General features: G+C 42.1%; 1 long non-coding RNA gene across 8 annotated transcripts in view; it reads left to right on the plus strand.

The window, feature by feature from the left end:
* The window catches only part of LOC102164427, an 85367-nt gene that overhangs the window by 13867 nt on the left and 49914 nt on the right, over positions 1 to 21586 (plus strand). For 4 of the 8 annotated variants that reach the window (XR_002336033.1, XR_002336034.1, XR_002336037.1 and 1 more), the window contains exons 1-2: positions 17679 to 19050; positions 20348 to 20416. The exons of 1 other annotated variant lie outside the window; for it this stretch is intronic. This is a non-coding gene — a long non-coding RNA (uncharacterized LOC102164427). Of the gene's footprint in view, positions 1 to 17678; positions 19051 to 20347; positions 20417 to 21586 lie in introns of those variants that run through there. 3 more of the 8 variants (XR_002336038.1, XR_002336040.1, XR_002336035.1) reach the window with 3 other exon arrangements.

The raw sequence follows: 21586 nt of genomic DNA on the forward strand, positions 1-21586 counted from the left end.
CTGTGGTTAATTCTGATAAATGTCACTGGGGGTTAGGAATGAAGTTTTACTAAATCTAAGTGTAAAAGATTTTTACTTGTCATTTTATATTCTTTTGCACTTCTTTTAAAAACCAAGGGCAGGTATTGACCTAGTTCTTATATCCCCTTTAGGAGAAAGGAAATAAGAGGACATTTTGAAGAGCTAAGGGAATCGGTATTTGTAGTACAATTCATTTCATTGTCTTCTTTATGTGAAGAAATGATATTAAAGTAGAAGAAAAGATGGTTACCTAAGTATAGATAAGCCCATAGGGGCTTTTTTGGTTTTTGTTTGTTTGTTTAAGAAGGGTTAGAGACAACCAAAATGTCCTAGGCAACCTAGATCCTAGGTTGTCTTTGTTCTGCCTTTGGAATCTAATTTCCGGTTTTTGGCAGATGCAGCTCAAAGGTAAATGGCAAAACAAAGACTTGCACGTGCAGTATGATGCGGTCACGGTGATTCAGTTCTTGTTGCACAACGTGATTTTCATGTCTTTATTCTTCTTTGCTTTAGAGTATAAAGTGTGTTTTGCATTTGAATAAAATGCCCTAAGAAGAAGAAAAAAATTCTGGACCCCTACATGGTATTCATATCCTAAGCCAACTCTAAAACATGAAGATAATAAACCAAGTTGGGTTGTCTAAAAGACATATTATTGTTTTAAATAAAATGGCAGTCCCATTCTTTTTTTTTTTTGTCTTTTTGCCATTTCTTGGGCCCCTCCCGCAGCATATGGAGGTTCCCAGGCTAGGGGTCTAATCGGAGCTGTAGCTGCCGGCCTACAGCAGGGCCACAGCAACGAGAGATCCGAGCCTCGTCTGTGACCTACACCACAGCTCACGGCAATGCTGAATCTTTAACCCACTGAGCAAGGGCAGGGATCGAACCCTCAATCTCATGGTTCCTAGTCGGATTCATTAACCACTGCGCCACGACGGGAACTCTGGCAGTCCCATTCTTAGTCTCAGGCAAGAGAGGTCTCAGCCCTGGATCCTGGGCTTCAGAGGGCCTTGCAAACACAGACACACAGACACACACACACAGACACACACACACACACCCTCTATCTCAGGATCTGGTGCGCAGCATGGCATGGTACAGCCTGTAACCTAAACATCTGCTCTGGTGACTAACATAATTCAGGTCCCGGGGAAACATCTCATTACATCTCTTGCTATGAAGTTTGTAAATTACCCCGCCACCAGCATCCAAGTCTGATCTTCCTTTGGGTATGAAGGGTTGAGTGGAAGCCGCACTTAGTTAAAAGACAAATTCACGTGTCAAATCCTTCTTCTCAGGTACTGTGAATGCAATACATTCTTGCATGAAGAAGTCCCCTTTCTTCCCATTGCAGACCCTACCCCCGAGTCCTTCCTCCCAGAGGTAATGCTTTCGAGTTTTTGGCCACAATTTCTGTTTTTCAAATAAACCATATACAACTATTTACAGAACACTTATATTGTATTTGGTATTGTAAGTAATCTAGAGGTGAATACAGTAGAGGATATATGCATAGCTTATATGCAGATATTGCACCACTTTATATAAGGGACTTAAGCATTTGTGGATATTGGTATCTGTGGGGAGTCCTGGAACTAATCCCCATGGAAACTGAGGGACAGCTGCATGCCTTTATTTTATAACTTATGCGACATTGTCAGCTCATCAACGGAACACCTAGGCATATCCAATAATAAGGAAATTCTGTTGTCTTTCATATTTTGCACATATAAAAACCACAACTTTCACCTTTTTTTCTTTTTATCTTTTTAGGGCTGCACCTGCAGCATATGAAGGTTCCCAGACCAGGGGTTGAATCAGCTGTAGCCACTGGCCTATACCACAGCCACGGCAATACCGGATCCTTAACCCACTGAGCAGGGCCAGATGATCAAACCGCATCCTCATGGATACTAGTTGGGTTCGTTAACCACTGAGCCACGACGGGAATTCCTCACCTATTTTTTCAACAATGGTGTTGTTTTAGTCAGATTGGGCCGTCATAACAAGATCCCTCAGACTGGATGGCTTAGACCACAGACATTTATTATTTCATGGTTTTGGAGGTTGGAAGTCCAAGATCCACAAGTTCCACAGGGTTGGTGTCTGGTGAGACCTCTCTTCCTGGCTTGCACACAGCCACCTTCTTGCTGTGTCCTAACATGGCCTTTCCTCTGGGCACTTGCATAAAGAGATCTCTGGTGTCTCCTCCTCTCATAAGGACACCAGTCTTTTTTTTTTTTTTTTTGTCTTTTTGCCTTTTCTAGGGCTGCTCCCTGGAGGTTCCCAGGCTAGGGGTCCAATCGGAGCTGTAGCCACCGGCCTACGCCAGAGCCACAGCAATGCGGGATCTGAGCCGCGTCTGCAACCTACACCACAGCTCATGGCAACGCCGGATCCTTAACCCACTGAGAAGGGGCAGGGATTGAACCCACAACCTCATGGTTCGTAGTCGGATTTGTTAACCACTGCACCGCAACGGGAACTCCAAGGACACTAGTCTTTTTTTTTTTTTTTTTTGGCTGCTCCCATGGCATGCAGAAGTGCCTGGGCCAGGGATCAAACCCACACCACAGCAGCGACAGCACTGGATCCTTAACCTGCTAGGCCACCAGGAAACTCTAAGGACACCATTCTAATGGGATTGGGACCTCACCCTTTTGCCCTATTTAACTTTACCTCCTTAAAAGTCCTAACTCCAAATACAGTCATATCAGGGGTTTGGGCTTCAGTATATGAATTTGATGGAGGACACAGTTCAGTCCATTAGAAGTGTTATGAAAGTGTATTTGTCAAGGTAGAGATATAGAACGTACTTAACAGTTTTTCCGCTTGATTTATGTAACTTTTACCTATTTAGACATACGGCATGTACTCTGCCGTCTTTACTCTTACCCTGGACCACCTCACAAATGTAAGAGGCAGGCCCACAGCAAAGAATAAGTATATGCTGCAATTTGTGGCCAAGAAGGGCTTCCATGAAACCTAGCCCACGGGGTAGTTCCACACGAGTTTGTCAGTGAACAGAGCTCTCTTTCAGTGGAATGATTTATGTTGAGAGGCCGTAAGCTCCCTGTCACAGGACACATTAAAGCAGCGGATGGATGACTAAATGGCAGAAATGTTGGAAGGTGGTGCCCATGCTGAGTAGAAGGTTAAACTAGATGATGGTCAAGGCCCCTTCCAGCTTTAAAAACCTGTGAAGACTCTGTTACCTAGAAAGGCAGTCTTTCAGGTCTTCTTCCTTAGATATAGCTTCTAGGAAACAACACTAGCTTTCTCATGCTGGAGTCAGAAGTTTTCTTAGGGTACTTAGTTTCTTCTGAACATTTTGCTTAGTAGCCACAAAAGCTGTTTTCAAGCTATATGTGTTTCAAAGACCTTTGGCATTAAATATTTCAGATTATGTAGTAAAACCTAACCAAAATGTGTTATTTCCTATAAGTGTAGCTCAGGTAACATCTGAATAAAGTATTTGCTGCAGAAAAACTCACAAGAGGAGACGTTACAGCAGAATTTACCATTCTCTAGAAAGTTGCTCATAAGGAGATATTTGGGGAACTTGGAAGTATTATTTACCAAGCTCTAACTATGGAAAGGCTGGAGTTACTAATGTTCTGCCCTACCTGAGAGAGCTTTCTTTCAGTAATGAGAATTTTCCTCGTTTTTACAGAAAAGGGAAATATGTGTTGTAACAGAAATTGTAAAGTAGGAAAAGACCTTAATGGTAGATCCCCTAATATTTTCAACTTGTCGTACTAGTAAGGAAACAGACTGGAGAAGATAGAGTAACCCAGCTAGTTACTAGTAATAGCCAGGACTCTATCACTGGTCTCCTACTCCTAATCCAGTGTTTGTTTCCATGTACTATGCTGGCATGGCCATTTCATTAAACTGTTTGGAACCTGGACTCCCAACAATAAGGATCAAAAGCACCTGGGTAGAAAAATATCCTTGTTTCTAGACAAAACAAAATTTACCTTAAAAAGTATCTAGTGTTGTGATGATAATATCTGTTTGTGAGTTCTGTTATTCAAGGTATTGAAATCATGTGAATAGTCCAGAATTCTCTGATTAGAAGGCCATTAACTTCTCTCTTTCTCTCTCTGTCTCAACAAGATGACATTCAAATTCTTCCATGCCTCTTCTTTCAGTCATTGTGTATTCTTTGTAAACACAAACACACACACACACACACACTCACACAATCTGTAGATGCATACAACCCCTTTCAACAAGGTGTTCTAATACATCACAGCACTTAAATCAGAAAATTCTGGTTGAAGTTTAATCTAGAGGGCTCCAAAGGAAATCCGTTCGAGATAAATACATGCATATCAAAGGAATATAGGAAAACTAGAAGACCTTCAGTGAAAAACAAAAATATGGAAACCGTAAAAGGTAACTTCGCTTGCTTAATACAGACTGTGTAAGGAACCGAAACATGAGGGAAAATGCACCAAAACTGGAACTTAGGTCAAATCCATCAAGAAGAGGGATGAGGCAGAGCGGTACTGAAGGCTTAGAGTGATAAAAGCAGAAAACTCAAAACAGGAATTGAAAGTCAAGTGACAAAAGGCAAAGAAATTAAGAATTCTTTATATAAGGAACTAGAGGAATCAAAAGGAAAACATTGCCTTATTTGGTGTTGGAGGGGGAAAGGCACCTCACTAGCCCTGTCAACACAGAGATGCCGGGGGAATCAGTTCAGCCCCTTGGGAACAGGCCGGCTGCCAGCTCCCAGGAGGCCTCCCAGCTTGGTATTTGTTACTCATGGGGAATTATCTCCAAAAGCCCCAATTTCCCAAACTGTAAGCTGAAGGTAGTAACAGTGGTTCCTAAAAGATTACAGCAATGTTCATAAAGCATTCAGCATAACACTGGTTCCTAATAAATACTGGCTATGCGGTGGCTGTTATTGATGTTATTACAAAGTTATTACTCCAAATTTTTAGTCTCTCCTTATGCTATTATTTATTCCAGATAATAGTATGGTAGTTATATGATCTTGAAATGCATAGGTAACTACCCTCCCAGGAGAAAGGCCATCATTGGTAATAATCTGTTTTCATTACCACCCTTGATGATGGGACATTAGTGACAAATTTTAGTAACTCAGATTTATAAAAACAGAAGCAGCTTAAATAATTTTACCAATGTGACACAGTAAATCAGTGACTTTGCTGAATATAACACCTGCATCTCAGAGGCCTGTACTCTAGCCATGGTGTCCTGCTAGGATAAAAATAGCCACTTTTTACTTTTACTTTTTTTACTCAATAAAAGAAGTAAAAGTAAAAAGTGGATATTTTACTTTTTACTCTTTTTTTCCCTAAGTTTTATTTTATGTATGTATGTATCTATGTATTTATTTAGGCTGTGCCCATGGGATGTGGAAGTTCCTGAGCCAGGGATTGAACCTGCACCCACATCACGGCAGTGACAACACTAGATCTTCAACCTGCTGAGCCACCAGGGAACTCCCTACATTCTTATTTATAAGCAATATCATGAAGCATAATCTTAACAATTATTTAGACTGATTTAATTATAGAAAAATCTACATTTTCCTGGTGGTATTAAATGTTTCTTAGAAGGAATGCCTAAAGCACCATTTATATTTGCAAACTAGGCCAGCAACCATTGAAAGTACAGAAGCATTTAATAATTTTAAATATTATAACAAAAATATTATTATACATCTTTCACGAGGTGATATACTCATTAGAGAAAACCTTCTGATCATCTGTACCTATCACACTAAAAACTGTATATGTTTTATTTGGCCTTGTTTTCTGCCGCTCCATAATCCTAATATAATACTAGTGACATTAACAGCTAATTTTATTCCTGCTTCCCTAAACTTTCCCTCCCTTGCAGGTCTCCAGCTTTCAGTTACAAGACATTACATTGAAGAAGGATATGAATTAGTGAAGAGCCTAGAGATTGAGCATTTATCCATCCCAGATGCAGTAGTAGGGACCAGAAAGGCCAGACAATTAGAGGCGGTAAACATCCAGATTGAGGTTTCCCAGATTTAGGGTTCAGGCTTCAGTAAATTTTCAAAAATTTGGGGGGATTGGCATTGAGATGTCACCATCTAATTTACCAAGTAAGGATATTTAAAACAACTACTACTGGAGTTCCCGTCGTGGCGCAGTGGTTAACGAATCCGACTAGGAACCATGAGGTTGCGGGTTCGGTCCCTGCCCTTGCTCAGTGGGTTAACGATCCGGCGTTGCCGTGAGCTGTGGTGTAGGTCGCAGACGCGGCTCGGATCCCGTGTTGCTGTGGCTCTGGCGTAGGCCGGTGGCTACAGCTCCGATTCAACCCCTGGCCTGGGAACCTCCATATGCCGTGGGAGCGGCCCAAGAAATAGCAACAACAACAAAAAAAAGACAAAAGACAAAAAAAAAAAAAAAAGAAAAAACAACAACTACTACTACCAAATACTAACATTTATAGCTAAAATTTAAAACTTGTGAATTTTAAGAAAAACCTGGTAGGGAGATCAAAAGCATCAGAGTAACGGCAGTCAACAAGCACTGATGAATAAAAACCTTAAAATCTTTTTCTCATTTTGCTGGAGGCCAGTGAAAGTGGACTGGCCCAATTCTGTAGACTGGCCTTTGAGTGCTGCTCCAGAGACTTCCAAAGAATCACCGTGCAGGGCAAATGAACGTAAAATACAGACATCACCAGGTGACTTTTATTGAGGGGTCACTCTGCTCCAGACCCCGTGCCCGGGAGTGGTGACCTCTTGGTGATGTCTGAGTAGAGGAGCCTGCCCTCGCTCCTTTCTGAGTCCCATTACCATGAACCCCATGAAGACCCACAAGATCTCACTGGTAAGCTGTTCTTTCCAAAAGCATCATCTCCATATGAAATTTGAAAACTCCACTCTAACAAAGACTTGAGCAGCCCTTTGGAGGTTGTCTCTACAGGATCTAGCCACAACTAGGAGTCAGTGTTCTTTCACAGAGGGACAAAATGTTGCCAGATTTTTTTTGCTGCAAGCGTCTTTGCTGTGACAAAGCACTGCTTTGACCAGTGTACTGGGCCTGGTCGGAGACCACAACAGCCAGCCAGTTATGACAAACCAAAAATAGCCCCATAATCTAAATCAAGACATGCAGAGAGTGACCACCCTGAGTCACCCAGACCCATCTGTCACATACTTTATTTTTGGATAAGTTTAGCGGGTACTGAAAGTGTTTCATTTGATCATTTTTCTCTCCAAATAAGAGTACAAAGAAAGGAACTCGGTCATGTGGTTTTGTTTAACTTACTGCGAAGCCTGCAGCAAGTACTGATGCGATTCCTCAGCTTGGGAAAGCCCACGGCTAACTGGTAGGGACGGCGTTTCTCTCAGGACTGCTTAAACTGCCAGAAAGATCTTGGCTCACATTCCGTTGCATAAGAAAGTTTTGCTCCCAGGAAGACATGTTGATCGATCCAAGATCTTTGTTGTCATTCAGTGTGAGAGAACACAAAGTAAATGAGACTGTTGATGGTGTGACAGGATGTAGTAGAAAGCTTCTTTGCCTTATGTAGGTTTACTTCCTACTTAAGATTTGAGTTAATTGTATAAAGGGTAATAATTTGCACTGTAAATCTTCTAAGTGTAAATGTTTCGTTTGAGCAAATGTGTTACTCTCATCCTTGAAAGTGATTTCTGTGATTCTTCTTCTGGTCCTCCTACCACTCCAAACGCGTGTCCTGGAGTTCCCCTTCCGTTCACGGCTGCTTAGCCTTCTCCTCGTTCTCAGGAAATGCCAAGGTCATTCTCCCCTAGAGCCTTGGCATTCGTGGATTCCTCCCGGGTACTGCTCTCCCTGTCATCTTCTCAGAGCTGGCTCCTTCTCATCCCTTTCGTCTCTGTTCAAAACCATGCCTTGGCGAAGCCTTCCCTGATCACTTGGCTGAAATAACCCATCCCCATCAGTCACTCTCTGGTGCATCACCTTGCATTACTATACTTACAACACTTATGCATATCTGCAAAGATCTTGCTCACCTATTTGTTAACTTACAATTTACTTTCTCTAGAATGAAAGCCCCATGAAAATAGGGAGTTTGTCTTGTTTGTTCCTATAGCCCAGCACTGAAATAGTGTCTGGCACATAGCAGCACTCAATCAATAATGAATCAAAGAGTAGAATAAATCAGCATTTTCATATTTGGTCACCTTTGTCTCAGAGAGTTCATGCGATTTTGCGCAAAGGCTAAAGTACGTTCCTCGCTTCTCTCAATAATTTTATCAATAAATGTAGGCCGAATGACTCATGATATAAGCTACCTGGCATGGCTTCGCTTATCTGTGATTGATCACAGCACTGAACAGCTGCTACATCTCCCCTTCACTGAAGTGACATTGTTGAGTCTGAGAGAGCCATCGGGTCAGAGCACAAATAAAATTTTACTTATTTATTTATTTATTGAATTGTTATTTTTATTTTTTTACAGAATAAAATACATATATTTAAACACAATTACATTCACACAGATTATTATATCATGGATCTTAAGAAACAGATTAAGTGACTCCCTCTGGAGAAGTGGAATGGAAAATATGCTGAGACAAATAGGAAATCTATTCTATACTTTATCCCATTTTGTATGGCGTTCATCTTTACTATTTAGTATTATCTATTACATTTCAATTTTTCTTTAAAAATTAGCATTATATTAAAATTGTGTATATTATGCAACTAAAACTTATAAAGAAGAAAGCCTTATGTACCATTAAATATTTTATATAGCCTAATAAAAAGAATAACTTAACTGGTAAGAATAACAATACACCTTCTTAAAATAAGTAAAATATAAAATGCATAAATTGGTTAAAAAACAGTGTAACTATATAAATATGTCCTCACAATTTGTTACATCTTATTGATTCTTCAATATAGGCATTACACCATTCTAGGTGATGTGATAAACAAGACATTATAGACCTTACATTGTACCATGGAGAGAAATGGTTATTAATAATACAATTGTAGAACTGTATTATTTAATTGTACAGTTGCATCATTTAATTATAATTATCATAAGTGCTTTGATGGAGAGGAAATCAGAATCAGATCTAAGACGACTTCGGCATTCCAAGAATGATGTCAAATGACCCCCTTCGTGGTGGATTAGGCACTTATTTACTATGAGATATATTTCTTCTCCACAGATTCCTTGTTTGTGTATCAATTGTAGATTTTTGGTTTGCAGTTATTTTGAAGTTTTGATATAAGGGTCTACATGCATATGAGATTGTTTTTAAGTTGTTGTTCTCTTAATTGCAAGTTCATCTCCCGTGTCCTGCATTTGACCCACATCTTCTCATGATTTCTGATTTTGGTGGCATAATTGTGCATGGATGATTTCGTATCTTTACTGTATATATACCTTTTGGTGGCATAATTGTGCATGGATGATTTCGTATCTTTACTGTATATATACCTTTTGGTGGCATAATTGTGCATGGATGATTTCGTATCTTTACTGTATATATATCTTTACTGTATATATACCTTTACTGGTGAGCCTTGTCATTTGTGGCATTTTTGTTTCCTGTTGCTGTCTTTTCTTTTCTGCCTAGAGAAAGAAGTTCCTTTAGTATTTGTTGTAAGGCTGGTTAGTGTTGCTGAATTCTCTCAGCTTTTGCTTATCTGTGAAGGTTTTGATTTCTCCTTCAAATCTGAATGAGAGCCTTGCTGGGTAGAGTAATCTTGGTTGGAGGTTTTTTCTTTTTATCATGTTAAATATATCATGCCACTCCCTCTGGCCTGCAGAGTTTCTGCTGAAAAATCTGCCAATAACCTTATTGGGGTTCCCTTGTATGTTATTTGTTTCTTTTCCCTAGCTGCTCTCAATGTTTTCTCTTTGTCTTTAATTTTGGTTAGTTTGATTAATATGTGTCTTGGGGTGTTCCTCCTTGGGTTTATTTTATATGGTACTCGTTGCACTTCCTGGATTTGAGTGAGTGGTTCCTTTCCCATTTTAGGGAAGTTTTTGACTATTATCTCTTGGAATATTTTTTGTCCCCTTCTCTCTCTCTTCTCCTTCTGGTACCCCTATAATACAGATGTTGGAGCATTTAACATTGTCCCAGATTTCTCTGAGACTCTCTTCATTTGTTTTCAGTCTTTTTTCTCTTTTCTGTTCTGCATCAGTGATTTCCATGAATCTGTCCTCCACCTCACTTATTTGTTCTTCTGCCTCCTGTATTCTGCTGTTAGCTGCTTCTAATGAATTTTTAATTTCAGTTATTGTATTTTACATCTCTTATTGTTTAAGTTTTATATCTTGTATCTCTTTGCTCAGTGTTTCCAGTAAGTTATCCATCTTTGCCTCCAGTTTATTTCCAATGTCTTGCATCATCTTCAGCATCAACAATCTAAAGTCTTTTTCCTGGATGCTGAGAATCTCATCACTTAGCTGATTTTCTGGGGTTTTTCCCTTTCTCCCTCATCTGAGTTATAGTTCTCTGTCTTTTCATTTCTATAGGTTTTTGGTGTGGTGATCTTTTTACAGATAATAGAGTTATAGTCTCTGTTACTTCTGGTGTCTGCCTCCCTTGTGGCTGAAGTTGGTATGGGGGGCTTGCTGTGGGCTTGCCTGCCCACTTGGTGGGTGGAGCTGATTCTAATCCCTCTGGTGGGTGGGGCTTAGTCTCTGGATGGGATTAGAGGCAGCTGTGTGCCTGAGGGGTCTTTAGGTAGCCTGCTTACTGATGGGTGGGGCTGTGATCCCACCTGGATTGTTGTTTGCCCTGGGGCTTCTCAGTGCTGACTGATGGGGCGGGGGCAGATTTTTCCAAAATGGCCACCTCCAGAGAAAAGCAGCTGCTGAATATTCCTGAGAGCTTTGCCTTCCATGTCCTTTCCTCACAACAAGCCACATTCACCCCTGTTTTCCTAGGATGTCCTCCAAGAACTGCAGTCAGGTTTGACCCAGATTCCTATGGAGACCTCGCTCTGCTCTGGGACCCAGTGCATGTGAAAGTCCGTGTGCACCTTTTAAGAATGGGGTCTCTGGTTCCCCCAGTCCCATTCAGCTCCTGCACACAAGCCCCACTGGCCTTCAATGCCAGATGCTCCAGGGGCTCTTCCTCCCAGTGCCAGATCCCTGCATGTGAGGGTTTGATGTGGGGCTCAGAACTCTCACTCTTGTAGGTGAGTCTCTGTGAGCCAGTTAGTTTTCAGTCTGTGGAGCTTCCCACCCCAGAGGTATGGGGTCGTTTATATCGAAAAATTGCCCCTCCTACCTCTTGATATGGCCTCCTCTTTTTCTTCTGGAGTAGAGTATCTTTTTTAAGGTTTCCAGTCCATTTGGGTGGAGATTGCTCAGCCTTTAGTTGTGAATTTTGTTGTTTTTAGGAGAGAAGTTGAGCTCCAGTCCTTCTGTTCCACCATCTTAATCCTCACTTACTCCCACAAATAAAATCTTAATATAGAGAGGAAAAGTTAGACTTCAGTGATTCAGGATAAATACTTCTTAAAATAAAAATAACAAATCAACAGCTAAACTGATTATTACTTGTAGGGAAAAAAAACCCACTAAAAGCAAGAGGTTTATTCTTTTCCATTTTTAAAGTATCAGTATGAAAGTTCCAACCAATTATTAAGATAAGAAAAATAAATACATGATATGATTATTTTAACAGAGACAAAATTGTCTTTACAGATAATTATGATCTACCAGGAAAACTTAAGATAATTTTTTAAAGGACTAATAATGGAGTTCGGTGAGGTACAATTACAGAATAACTACATAAAAATGATAGATTTCCTATAGAGCAGCAATAGTTATTTAGGAAACATGAAGAGAATGTTATCGATGTTAAAATACTGGCTACAGTTTTTTTATTTTCCTAGTGTCCAAACATGGCATTAATCTTAGACTGCAGAATGACTATGGATTTTAACATAATACTGTGTTTTCTTATGGAAAAGTGTAACTTATCAGTTGTTCATTCTGCTAACATTTATACTCCAACTCTATAGTTCTATACAAACAACTAGAAAATAAAGGGAAAGGGAGAAAACATTGTCTTTACTCTTGAAGGGTTTATACTCATGTTGGAAAGAAGTAATGTACACATGTGAAACTACTAGAAAATTGCTTCTGGTAATGTTTAGTTAGTAACTATTCATTCATAACAATAACGAGAAGGTCTCTTTGCACGTCGCATGTGGAACAGAGAGTGGCCCTACCATAAATATGATTAGAACTCAGTCATTGCCATCTGTTCGAGCCATTGGGGAATAAGGCACAAACCTTTGTAATAATAAAGCAATTAAGCCGAACCTTGAAAGAGGAAGGAAGGCTTTCGGTGAATAGGGATAGACCGGATGGCATTCCAAGTGGGGGCAATGACTTTGGTTAAGGAAACAAAGTATAGGAATTCCCGTTGTTGCTCAGCAGAAATGAATCTATCATCCATGAGGACGCAGGTTCAATCCTTGGCTTCGCTCCGTGGGTTTAGGATCCAGCGTTGCCGTGAGCTGTGGTATAGGTCACAGATGTGGCTTGGATTTGCATTGCTGTGGCTATGGCATAGGCCAGTAGCTACAGCTCCAATTCGACCCCTAGCCTGGAACTTCCATATGCCACGAGTGTGGCTCTAAAAAGACAAAAAAAAAAAAAAAAAAAAAAAAAAAAAAAGGATATGTTGTAGCTCTGGGGAGAGAGAGAAAATCAGTTGACCAGAGCAGTGAGATCTCAGGCAAGATTTGTTGACTAGCAGAGAAACTCAGAGCCCCCAGCCTTTGGGAGAGAATCAGGTTTTATAGGCAGGGGGTCATGTGCTGAGTTCTGTAGGTCCGGGGTGGCAGCTGAGATCACGGTATAAAATTTAACTTTCTCCTTGGGGCTGTGTTCGTCCTTGGGAAGTCAACTGCTTCATGGGCTTGATTGTTTTGCCTGTGGAGGTCCGATAAGGTAGAGACCGCTGGTCTGGGTGGGCCTGTGAGTCCTGCGGACTTACTCGGACTTACCCTTTTTTCGGCCTTCATTTTCATTTCCACCTAAGAGTGCGGGACTTGTTTGTGAACCCTGAGCAGTCCTGTTTGGCTGGTGGACAGGTGTCCTGGAAAGGGGACTGGGAGGTAGGACCAGGAGGGGTTGGAGCTCAGGTCTCGGGATGAGGGTCTTGCATTCCTAATTGCAGAGTTTAGATTATGATTTTTGAACCTTTACATATTTCAAAATAAAGAAGCCACCTTACAGCTCAGTTACAGAAGTATTTGTCTGCTGGCAGCATGTGGTCTGAGTCAAAGCACAAAGAGACAGGAGTGAAGTGCTGTTAGGGAACTTCAAAAAGATGAAGGAAAAAATGAAATGTTCTTATACGAAGGAAATTTAGATTATGATTTAAGATCGACAAACGCTTCTTTATAGTATCTACTTTAACAGCTAAAGTGATAATTACTGGTAGAAAAATACAATACTAAAGGCAAGAAGCCCATTTAAAAAATATTGAACTGGACGTTCTAACAGACCTGAATTAGTCCGGAGTTGACTTTGAGAGACACTTTGGAGGTGATACCCAAGGACTTTGTCACCTAGAACAATGCCTGGCTTTTAATGGGCATTCAATAAAACTTCCTCAAATGAATGCTTTTCTGTCCTCCCTTTTTTAAGTTCTCAGGGAAAAGACCAGTCTCTTCTGTCTCCCTCCTTCTCTCCACGTATATATCTTTATTTTTCCCACACTACATCCCCACGGTCCCGGCGTTAAAGGAATGCCATCTCATTAGAGACGTCTCCTCAGTGATTGTCACCTCGTTAGGTATGGGACTGAGAGGTGGAGGAGTACAGAATTATTCAGTTTTGAACTTATTTCAATGTTAGTGGCATGTTTTCTTTCACAAATATTAATAGAGAAGTTAGGATAAGGGGGCTGGTTTGGGGGAGAAAATTTGTATGCTTCTAAACTGATGCATTTGAAAGACTAAGAGAATTATCTAGATAATGCAATCCAGCAGACGGCTGAAAACATGAACACAGAACTTCGCACATCAATTGGACTGGGTGTGAAGAGCTGGTACTATCTGCATAGAGATATTAGTTAAAACAGTAGGAGTATTGGAGACCACCAGAAAGGAGGTATAGAAAAGGAAAAGAAACTGAGTTGACGGCAGATCTTGGGATATATTTGTGCTTTAAATAAGGCATGAGAGGAGCCAGGAGATGGAAATAAGATGGTTTGGGGAGGCAAACTATATTCCAATCGCTCCAAAGACCATGGAAGAAGATTTTCAAGATGGTAGTTCACAGGTGCCTCAAATTGATTAGGAAGATTAGAAAGGCTAGAATTCAAGAAAACTACTGCATCTGGCAGAATGAGAACTTCAGAGTTTGCCTATGTGTGGAGGGAGTGTAGAAAACGAAATCAGATTTGACTGGATGAGGTATGAGATGGTGGGAGGAAAGATTACTCTCTCAAGAAGTCTGGTGGGAAGAGAGAGAAAGGAGAGGTGTTTGACAATTTCTTTGCAGATGCCTCACCATTAAGCGAATAACTTGCCTAGATTTTCAGACTACGCGCTAGTCCTGTGTAAGGTCCATCTATCACACAAGGTCCCATGGCACTCTCGGTTGCCAACAAATACTTGCTGCTGACCTCCTAGAGCAGCAGCGTGGACTGGATTCTGTGAAAGAAGAGGCAGAAGTGCACATGTAAGGACAGCCCAAGACAGCAGGTTGAGAGAAACTACATACGAAGCAGAAGAGAAGCACACAAAGATCAGAGCCAGAAGCACCGGAAGTAACCAGCTTGGTTCCTTGACATCACTGACCTCTTCTCCCGTGCCAGGCACTGGGATCGGGTTAAGGAATGAATCTGGAGGGTGAGTAAGGTCTCCGCCTAATGGTGGGATGGGTCTACTAGTAGCTTCTAAGCTAGAATCGTTGAGGGGCTGGAATAGCAGGACAGGTGTCCTGAAACTGAATTTGAAGCTTGGCTTTAATGAGTCAGAGTGGGAAAGAGAAGGCAGAGTTCAACCTGTGGGACACGGCCTGTGTTGTCTTCATCACAGCATGAGGACTGCCTTCAAGTGGCCCAGCAAAGTCTCCTTCTGACTGCAGTGGATGTGAGGGTCAAGGGCAAATGAGGTTTCCAAGATGATCCTGAAAGCGATTCCCTGACGGTGGAGGTGGATAGCCCACCTTAAAGCCTTAAGAAAATGTTTCTTTTCTGCTTGTTTCCTTGTCTCTCCCCCACTGTTTCTCTGAGCTGAAAGCAGAACCACTCTCCTGTGTCATGGTCACACCGCTGGTTAAGAAAAACACTTTGTGCCACAATAAAAAATAACTGTTCACAGTCTGTGATTTTCTCGTGAAAGGCCCTCTCACGGGCAGGCAGTGGTTGGCCATTCACCTTTTTGGACTAGGAGGAAGGAAGAACTCACCATAGTCATCCGAATCAACCCACTCTTTTACCCGCAAACTGCAAGACAAACACAACAGTCTCTCCAGATGCCCTGTCACTTTTTGGTCATCTTTGTCATGAGACCAAGACTGTGCTGGAATACCCATGTGATTCCAAGATCTTCTCCTGCCTTTTAGCCTCCATCGTCACAGCTGTAGTTTCAAAGAAGGAGGTTGAACTTTATCTTTCTTAGCATCATTTGATAGCAGACTCTTTCCTTAAGAGCCATTTCATTTTTAATATTGGGGTTAAGCGCAGTGACCTCTAAGATCCCTTCCAAGTTTAAAAGACATTAAGGGCTGGAGGTGAGCTAGTGAGCTCTCTCAAGGGGCACTATTAGCTTGTTTACTCCACTAAGAAAAGTCCAAATTCAGGGACATGAGACTTCTAAGACCTCAGGAGGACCTGACTGTAAGGAAGTGATTCTGTGATGTTCTCCCATGGGTGCTATTTGCTCAGGACAAAACAGAGGAAGCAGGGATGTCCACTGAGACTGAGCACTGTGGGTCTAGGCAGGAATGTAGAAGATACGTGGAGTTACCCTTTCAGCCGTGATGCTCCAGAATGACATCCTCCTGCCTAATGCAATACTGTGTACATCTTCTTTGATGAAAAGTTTAACAATAAACGCAAATTTTCAGGGAAGTTCTGAAGGCTTGGAAACTGGAGTTAGTATGAGATGTTCAGTAAAGTGGCAAAGAATCCTGTCTGTCATCCACTGAGTCTTTGACATCCATGAAATGGATGTGCTAACAGCTGCTGTCTAGAAAATCACAACCATACCAAGGAAGGTGCCAGGTTAATGAGTTTTGAAGAATCCACAGCATGATGTTTCTATTCAGTATGTCTCAGATAACTAACTTTTGGAATTTCTCTTGGGGCATTTGGGACTTTAAGAGTATAAAGTCAAGGGGTGGATCTAGAAAAGACCTAATATCCAGGAGCAAAAACAACCTAGTGTTTGCCACGTCAACATAATCATCTCAACTGGCCTCTGGAGAAAAGATTAGCTAAGTGTCGGTGTGTTTCTGGTCTTCAGTTTAATCCAACGATTTATGTCAAAGACTCAGAAGCAAGTGGTGCACAGAGTTCCCTTGTGGTGGATGCAGTGGGTTAAGGAACTGGTGCTATCACTGCAGCAGCTCTGATTGCTGATGTGGTGCAGGTTTGATCCCTGCCCCGGGAGTTTCTGCATGCCAATAAGGGGCCCGGCCAATAAATACATAAATAAATAAAAAATAAAGAGAAGACTTTAAAAAAGCAGTTGTGCTATAGTGATGAGCACCCTGGAAACAGACACAGAGAAAGATTTCTTTTTGGCATCATTGTTTCTGGCAATCACAGGCTCATGGCTCAGGTAGTCAGGTTACTGTGACTCAGATGAACCCCTAACCATACACTTTGTAAAAAGTAGCCTCTGTTCCTGAGCAGAGTCTAGATTCCCCTAGCAGAGGCTGAAGCCAGGAAAGATTCTCACTTTCATTTACAGTGGGGCATTTCCTGATTCTTTTTTTTTTTCCCTTCCTCTTAAGCATACCACAAACTATGTGGCAATAGTCAGTGTAGGGACTCAGAGCTCTCACTCACTGTGAATTACAGATTTCTCGCAGGCTCTCCGTGCTTTGCAGAGAAAGCGAGGCCAAGGAGAGGGCCATGCACGAGAGAGAGGGCTGGTAGACACACCTGCAGCTAATACCCCCGCACTCCCAACCCTGCCTCAGCAACCTCCCTGGGCCGGGCTGCATTCTGACCTGGTGGTGTTTCCTCCCTCAGGTTGGTGCTTAAAGCTTACACTAATTCAGTTTCACCTGGATGTAAGTGTTAATGGGACTAAAGCCTTATTTCTAGACATCAGAATTTGAATCTTTCAGTTTATCCAGATCTAGAACATAAGAATCAAGGGAGACGTAGCAGGAGACAGTTTGCTCTGAGTGAAGCCTTCCCTGTTCTCTTAGAAGAAGGTGACTCTTGGGTTTGCTCTGTCCATCTGATCAAGTCTAGAGTCCCTGGGTTTCACCTTTCCACCTGTTTCAGTGGGAGCTTGATAAATCCTCAACAAGTAGAGATTACCGTATTTCTCAGATTCTCAGTTACCACCAGTGTAGAAGAGGGAATAACATCCCTCCTTTCTCTGGGTTGTTAGGAGAATCAGGAGCTAAGGTACTGGAAAGTGCCTGACACAGTGTTTCTCAAGAGTTTGCCTCTTTGTCAGCCTTTTTTTTTTTTTTTTTTTTTTTTTTTTCTGCTGAAAGCACTCTTTCTCCTGAAAAATGCTCCAGGATGCAAGTTCAGAGTGACACATTCTCTTAGTATCATGAGGAATACGGTTAATGGGAAATGACTTCAGATTACTGCCTCTGCTAGTAATCCTGTGATGCCATCGCAAAACAAAAAGCACATGACTACTCGTAAGCCTGCAGTACCTGAAAAAGAAATTGGATTTGACTCAGAAAATCAGACTATACAGTTAACTGCTCTGATCCAATAATGCGGCGCTGCAGAATGGCCTCATAGCTCTGGGATACAGAGAGGAGGGAGGGCAAGCCGAGAGAATGAGCACTGGGGAGGCAGCTGCCCAGCTCTCCAGACACACAAGCCAATGAAAAATTCATAAGGAGATGTTTTATAGCCAATGTCTAATCTACTGCTGGGTCACAAGCTGAACGGAGCCAATCAATAGTATTCATCATCCTGAAAGGAACTAGTGATTGCATGTTTATGAGAACTGGGAGATTTTCCAAGCCAAGGGCAGTTTCTGGTTATGTGGTATGTGTCACCCTTAAAAATATAGAACTTATTTTGAAAATGGAACTCAAGACCTTTAAAAAAAAAAATGATGCAGAGAGGAGGGGCAGAGGTGCTTTTTAAATCTAGGGGGAAAAAATGTTTGAATTCTTAAGTCAACCCAAGGACTAGTTTTTTTGTTTGTTTGTTTGTTTTTTTAAGTGAAATTTCTATTAGTTATCCAAATGTTTGCCTTACAATGATACATAGAATTATTTTTCTTTTTTTTTTTTTTCCCAAGGACTAGTTTTTAAATTGAATCTACTTTGTTTCAATCTTTGGCAGCCATTTTTTGTACAGGATTTTTTTTTCATTTAGCTCTAGAATTCTTTAACACTTTAGTATATGTATCAAACTGTTCCAAATACAAATGGAACTGGACCAGAATAAAATCATAGAAAGAAAGATACATGGAGTCAACTTTGTCATTATACATCACTAAGTTCCAGGTTGGTTTGATTTTTGAAAACCTTTTAAAGATCTTAGAAACTTCACCTTGAGTTTGAGTGTTTGTTTTTTGCACAGGCAATAATTTAAAGCAAAGGGAGGTAGAAACAGCAAGATGAGTTTTAATGGTCTTAAGCTCAGAGGTCTGCTGAGGATTCCAGGGGAATCCACACCACAGTCTGGTTAGATGAGAAAAGCTCTAGAAAACCAGGGCTTCCAGGTGTGGCTAAATTAGGGCCCTCCCTAGGCCTTCAAACAGATGCCGTCGAACGCCGTCTCTCCCACCCTCACACAAAAACTGTTTTTGAACAGGTGAATTAAATACCAAGAGCTCACGAATGAAAAGTCTTGGAAAATCAACTTGTGAGGTAGGAAGACAGGAGAGGAAGAGGGTCAGAATGGGATAAGGAATTTTATCCTCTCCTTCCGTGATGGTGTCGGGGAAGAATCTGTGCCGTTGCATCTGTGTAAACAAATAATATTTATTTTAATGGCTCTGACAGTATCACAAGATCATTGTGTTTGAAAAACACCTAGAAAAGTAAAAAATAAAATAAAAATCACTCATAATCCTACTCTCCTGAAAAGTCTAATGCGGTGAAGTATATTTTCCAGGCTGTTATCTCTCTATATAAAGAAGAGGTAGAAATTGAGGTATAGAAATAGATATACTGCATTGGAATCTTACTGTAACTAGTTTTATATCCTGAGTTTTCAATGCATATTTATTTTGTAATCTTTTTTGCATGTTAGAATATTCAGATTTGATATTTTATTTTTTTAATTTAATTTTTTTTTTTCTTTTTAGGGCCGCACCCATGGCATATGGAAGTTCCCAGGCTAGGGGTCAAATTGGAGCAGTAGCTGCCAGCCTCCACCACAGCTCACAGCAACGTCGGATCCCTAACCCACTGAGTGAGGCCAGGGATCGAACCTGCATCCTCATGGATCCTAGTCAGATTCGTTTCCACTGAGCCATGACAGGAACTCCCCGATCTGAAATTTTATTGTCTAGTTAGAAGTCTGTTAAAAGGATGTGCCATTATGTGCCCTTCTTTTATGGACAGATGGGCCATGCATTTTCAAGCCCCAAGAGTTAGTTCATGGCCTGCCCATCTCTGTGCATTGAACCCTTACTTGACTAGTTAGTTCAGATGCCAGCCCCACTGAAGCTTCCCCCTTCCCCACTTAACAATTAATCCCGCTCAGGAGGCGGGGTGTTCGAGTGGAAGGAGTTTGGGCCTTGGGGGCTACCAACCTGGGCTCCATGCCTGGGGCATCTCTTACCAGCTGTGTGACTTTGGGAAACTTCTTAACCAAGCTTCCATCTCATCACCTATAAAATGAGGATAATTTTATAGAGTGTTAATATGATGATCGAGTAAAAGAAAATGTGTTAATTTTCTTTCCTCCACCCTTTTTTTGGTTTTCTAGCTTCTCCCCAAAGCAGCTAAAAGTAGTGGTTAAGAGCATTCGCAAGTAACCCAGGCTTTCTGTGCCTCGATTGCTCCATCTGTATGCTAGGGATAATGGTACCCATCTCTGCATTCATGGGATTGAAGGAAGGGTTAAGTCAGATGATAAGGTAGTAGCATAACACATTTGGGGCCCACACAAGTAGGAGCACACACAATAAAGGTTGGTTCTTCTTTTGTAATTTTATAGGAACTTTCGTGAAGGTCCCTTCACTGCTTTCACCAGCGTGTGAGCTCCTCTGTGCCATCACAGTGGACGGTGAGTTCCCCTGTTGGCTGCCTCTGTCTGATGCGCCTCCAATGCCATGGGTGGGCCCTGCCTCACCACACGCAGCCACATCCTGTGGAGGCTCCAGCCTCAGATTTCCCCAGCAATCCCTGCTCGACCAGTGCTGGAACAGAGGAGCCCTTTGGAGCAAGTGGCCTGAGAGGGAGAGACCACCTTATAACCACAGTCCAGCACTCAGGTGTCCGCCAAAGGGAAGGAAGTCTGGCTATGAGAGAACTTCCTTGGAAGAGGCTGAGTCCGTTTTCAGAAAAAGGCCCGGAGGGAGAGAGAACCTCAGGGAAAGGCCGTAGTGATCTGGCCCTGCTCTCGGGTGTTTCTTGGCGGAGGATTCTTTCCGACAGGAGGTGGTAACATCTTGCCTTGTTGCTGCTGGGCAAGATCACGATGAGAAGGCAGGATTCCCCCAGCAAGCAGCGTGTGGTAGCCGTCTTGGAGGGTGTCGCCCAGCCCCCAGCCCTCATGTTGGGCTCCAGCAGAGGTTCTCAAAGCGTGCTCCCGGGGCCAGCAGCATCCGCATCCCCTGGCAAGGCGTGAGAAATGCAGGTTCTCAGTTCTGCCGCAGACCTGCTCAGCCAGAAACGTGGGGGTGGGCTTGCCAGCAGTCAGAGGATTCTGGTACACTTTCAAGTTTGAGACCCACTGCCCTTGGGGACTGCTGGGGAGAGGAGAGGAGGAAGTCTGGAAGGACTCCTCTTTCCCAGGCCCTCTCTGAGCACTGGCTAAGTTCTTGCCCAGCCTTTTTTTTTTTTTTTTTCCTTCTTCTTTCTTTCTTTCGCTTTTTAGGGCCATACCTGCGGCATATGGAAGTTCCCAGAATGGGTGTTGAATCAGAGCTACAGCTAGGCCCACGCCACAGCCACGGCAACCCCAGATCCTTAACCCACCGAGTGAGGCCAGGGATTGAACCCAAATCCTCATGGATACTAGTCAGGCTGGTTACCACTGAGCCACCATGGAAACTTCCGTTGCCCGGCATTTTTATCTGCACTTGTTTTGTTTGCTTGAGCTGGTGTCAGCAGATTTCTGAACTAAAGAGTTTGGGGTAATGAAGCAGAGGTCATTGAGAGAAAAACCATAAGTGAAGCTGTGGGGTCCCTATGCCCCCCTGCTTCGGTGTCTCCCCCTTTGGGTACCCCCAAA

Source organism: Sus scrofa, chromosome 9, assembly GCF_000003025.6.
Source record: "Sus scrofa isolate TJ Tabasco breed Duroc chromosome 9, Sscrofa11.1, whole genome shotgun sequence".
Lineage (NCBI taxonomy): Eukaryota > Metazoa > Chordata > Mammalia > Artiodactyla > Suidae > Sus > Sus scrofa.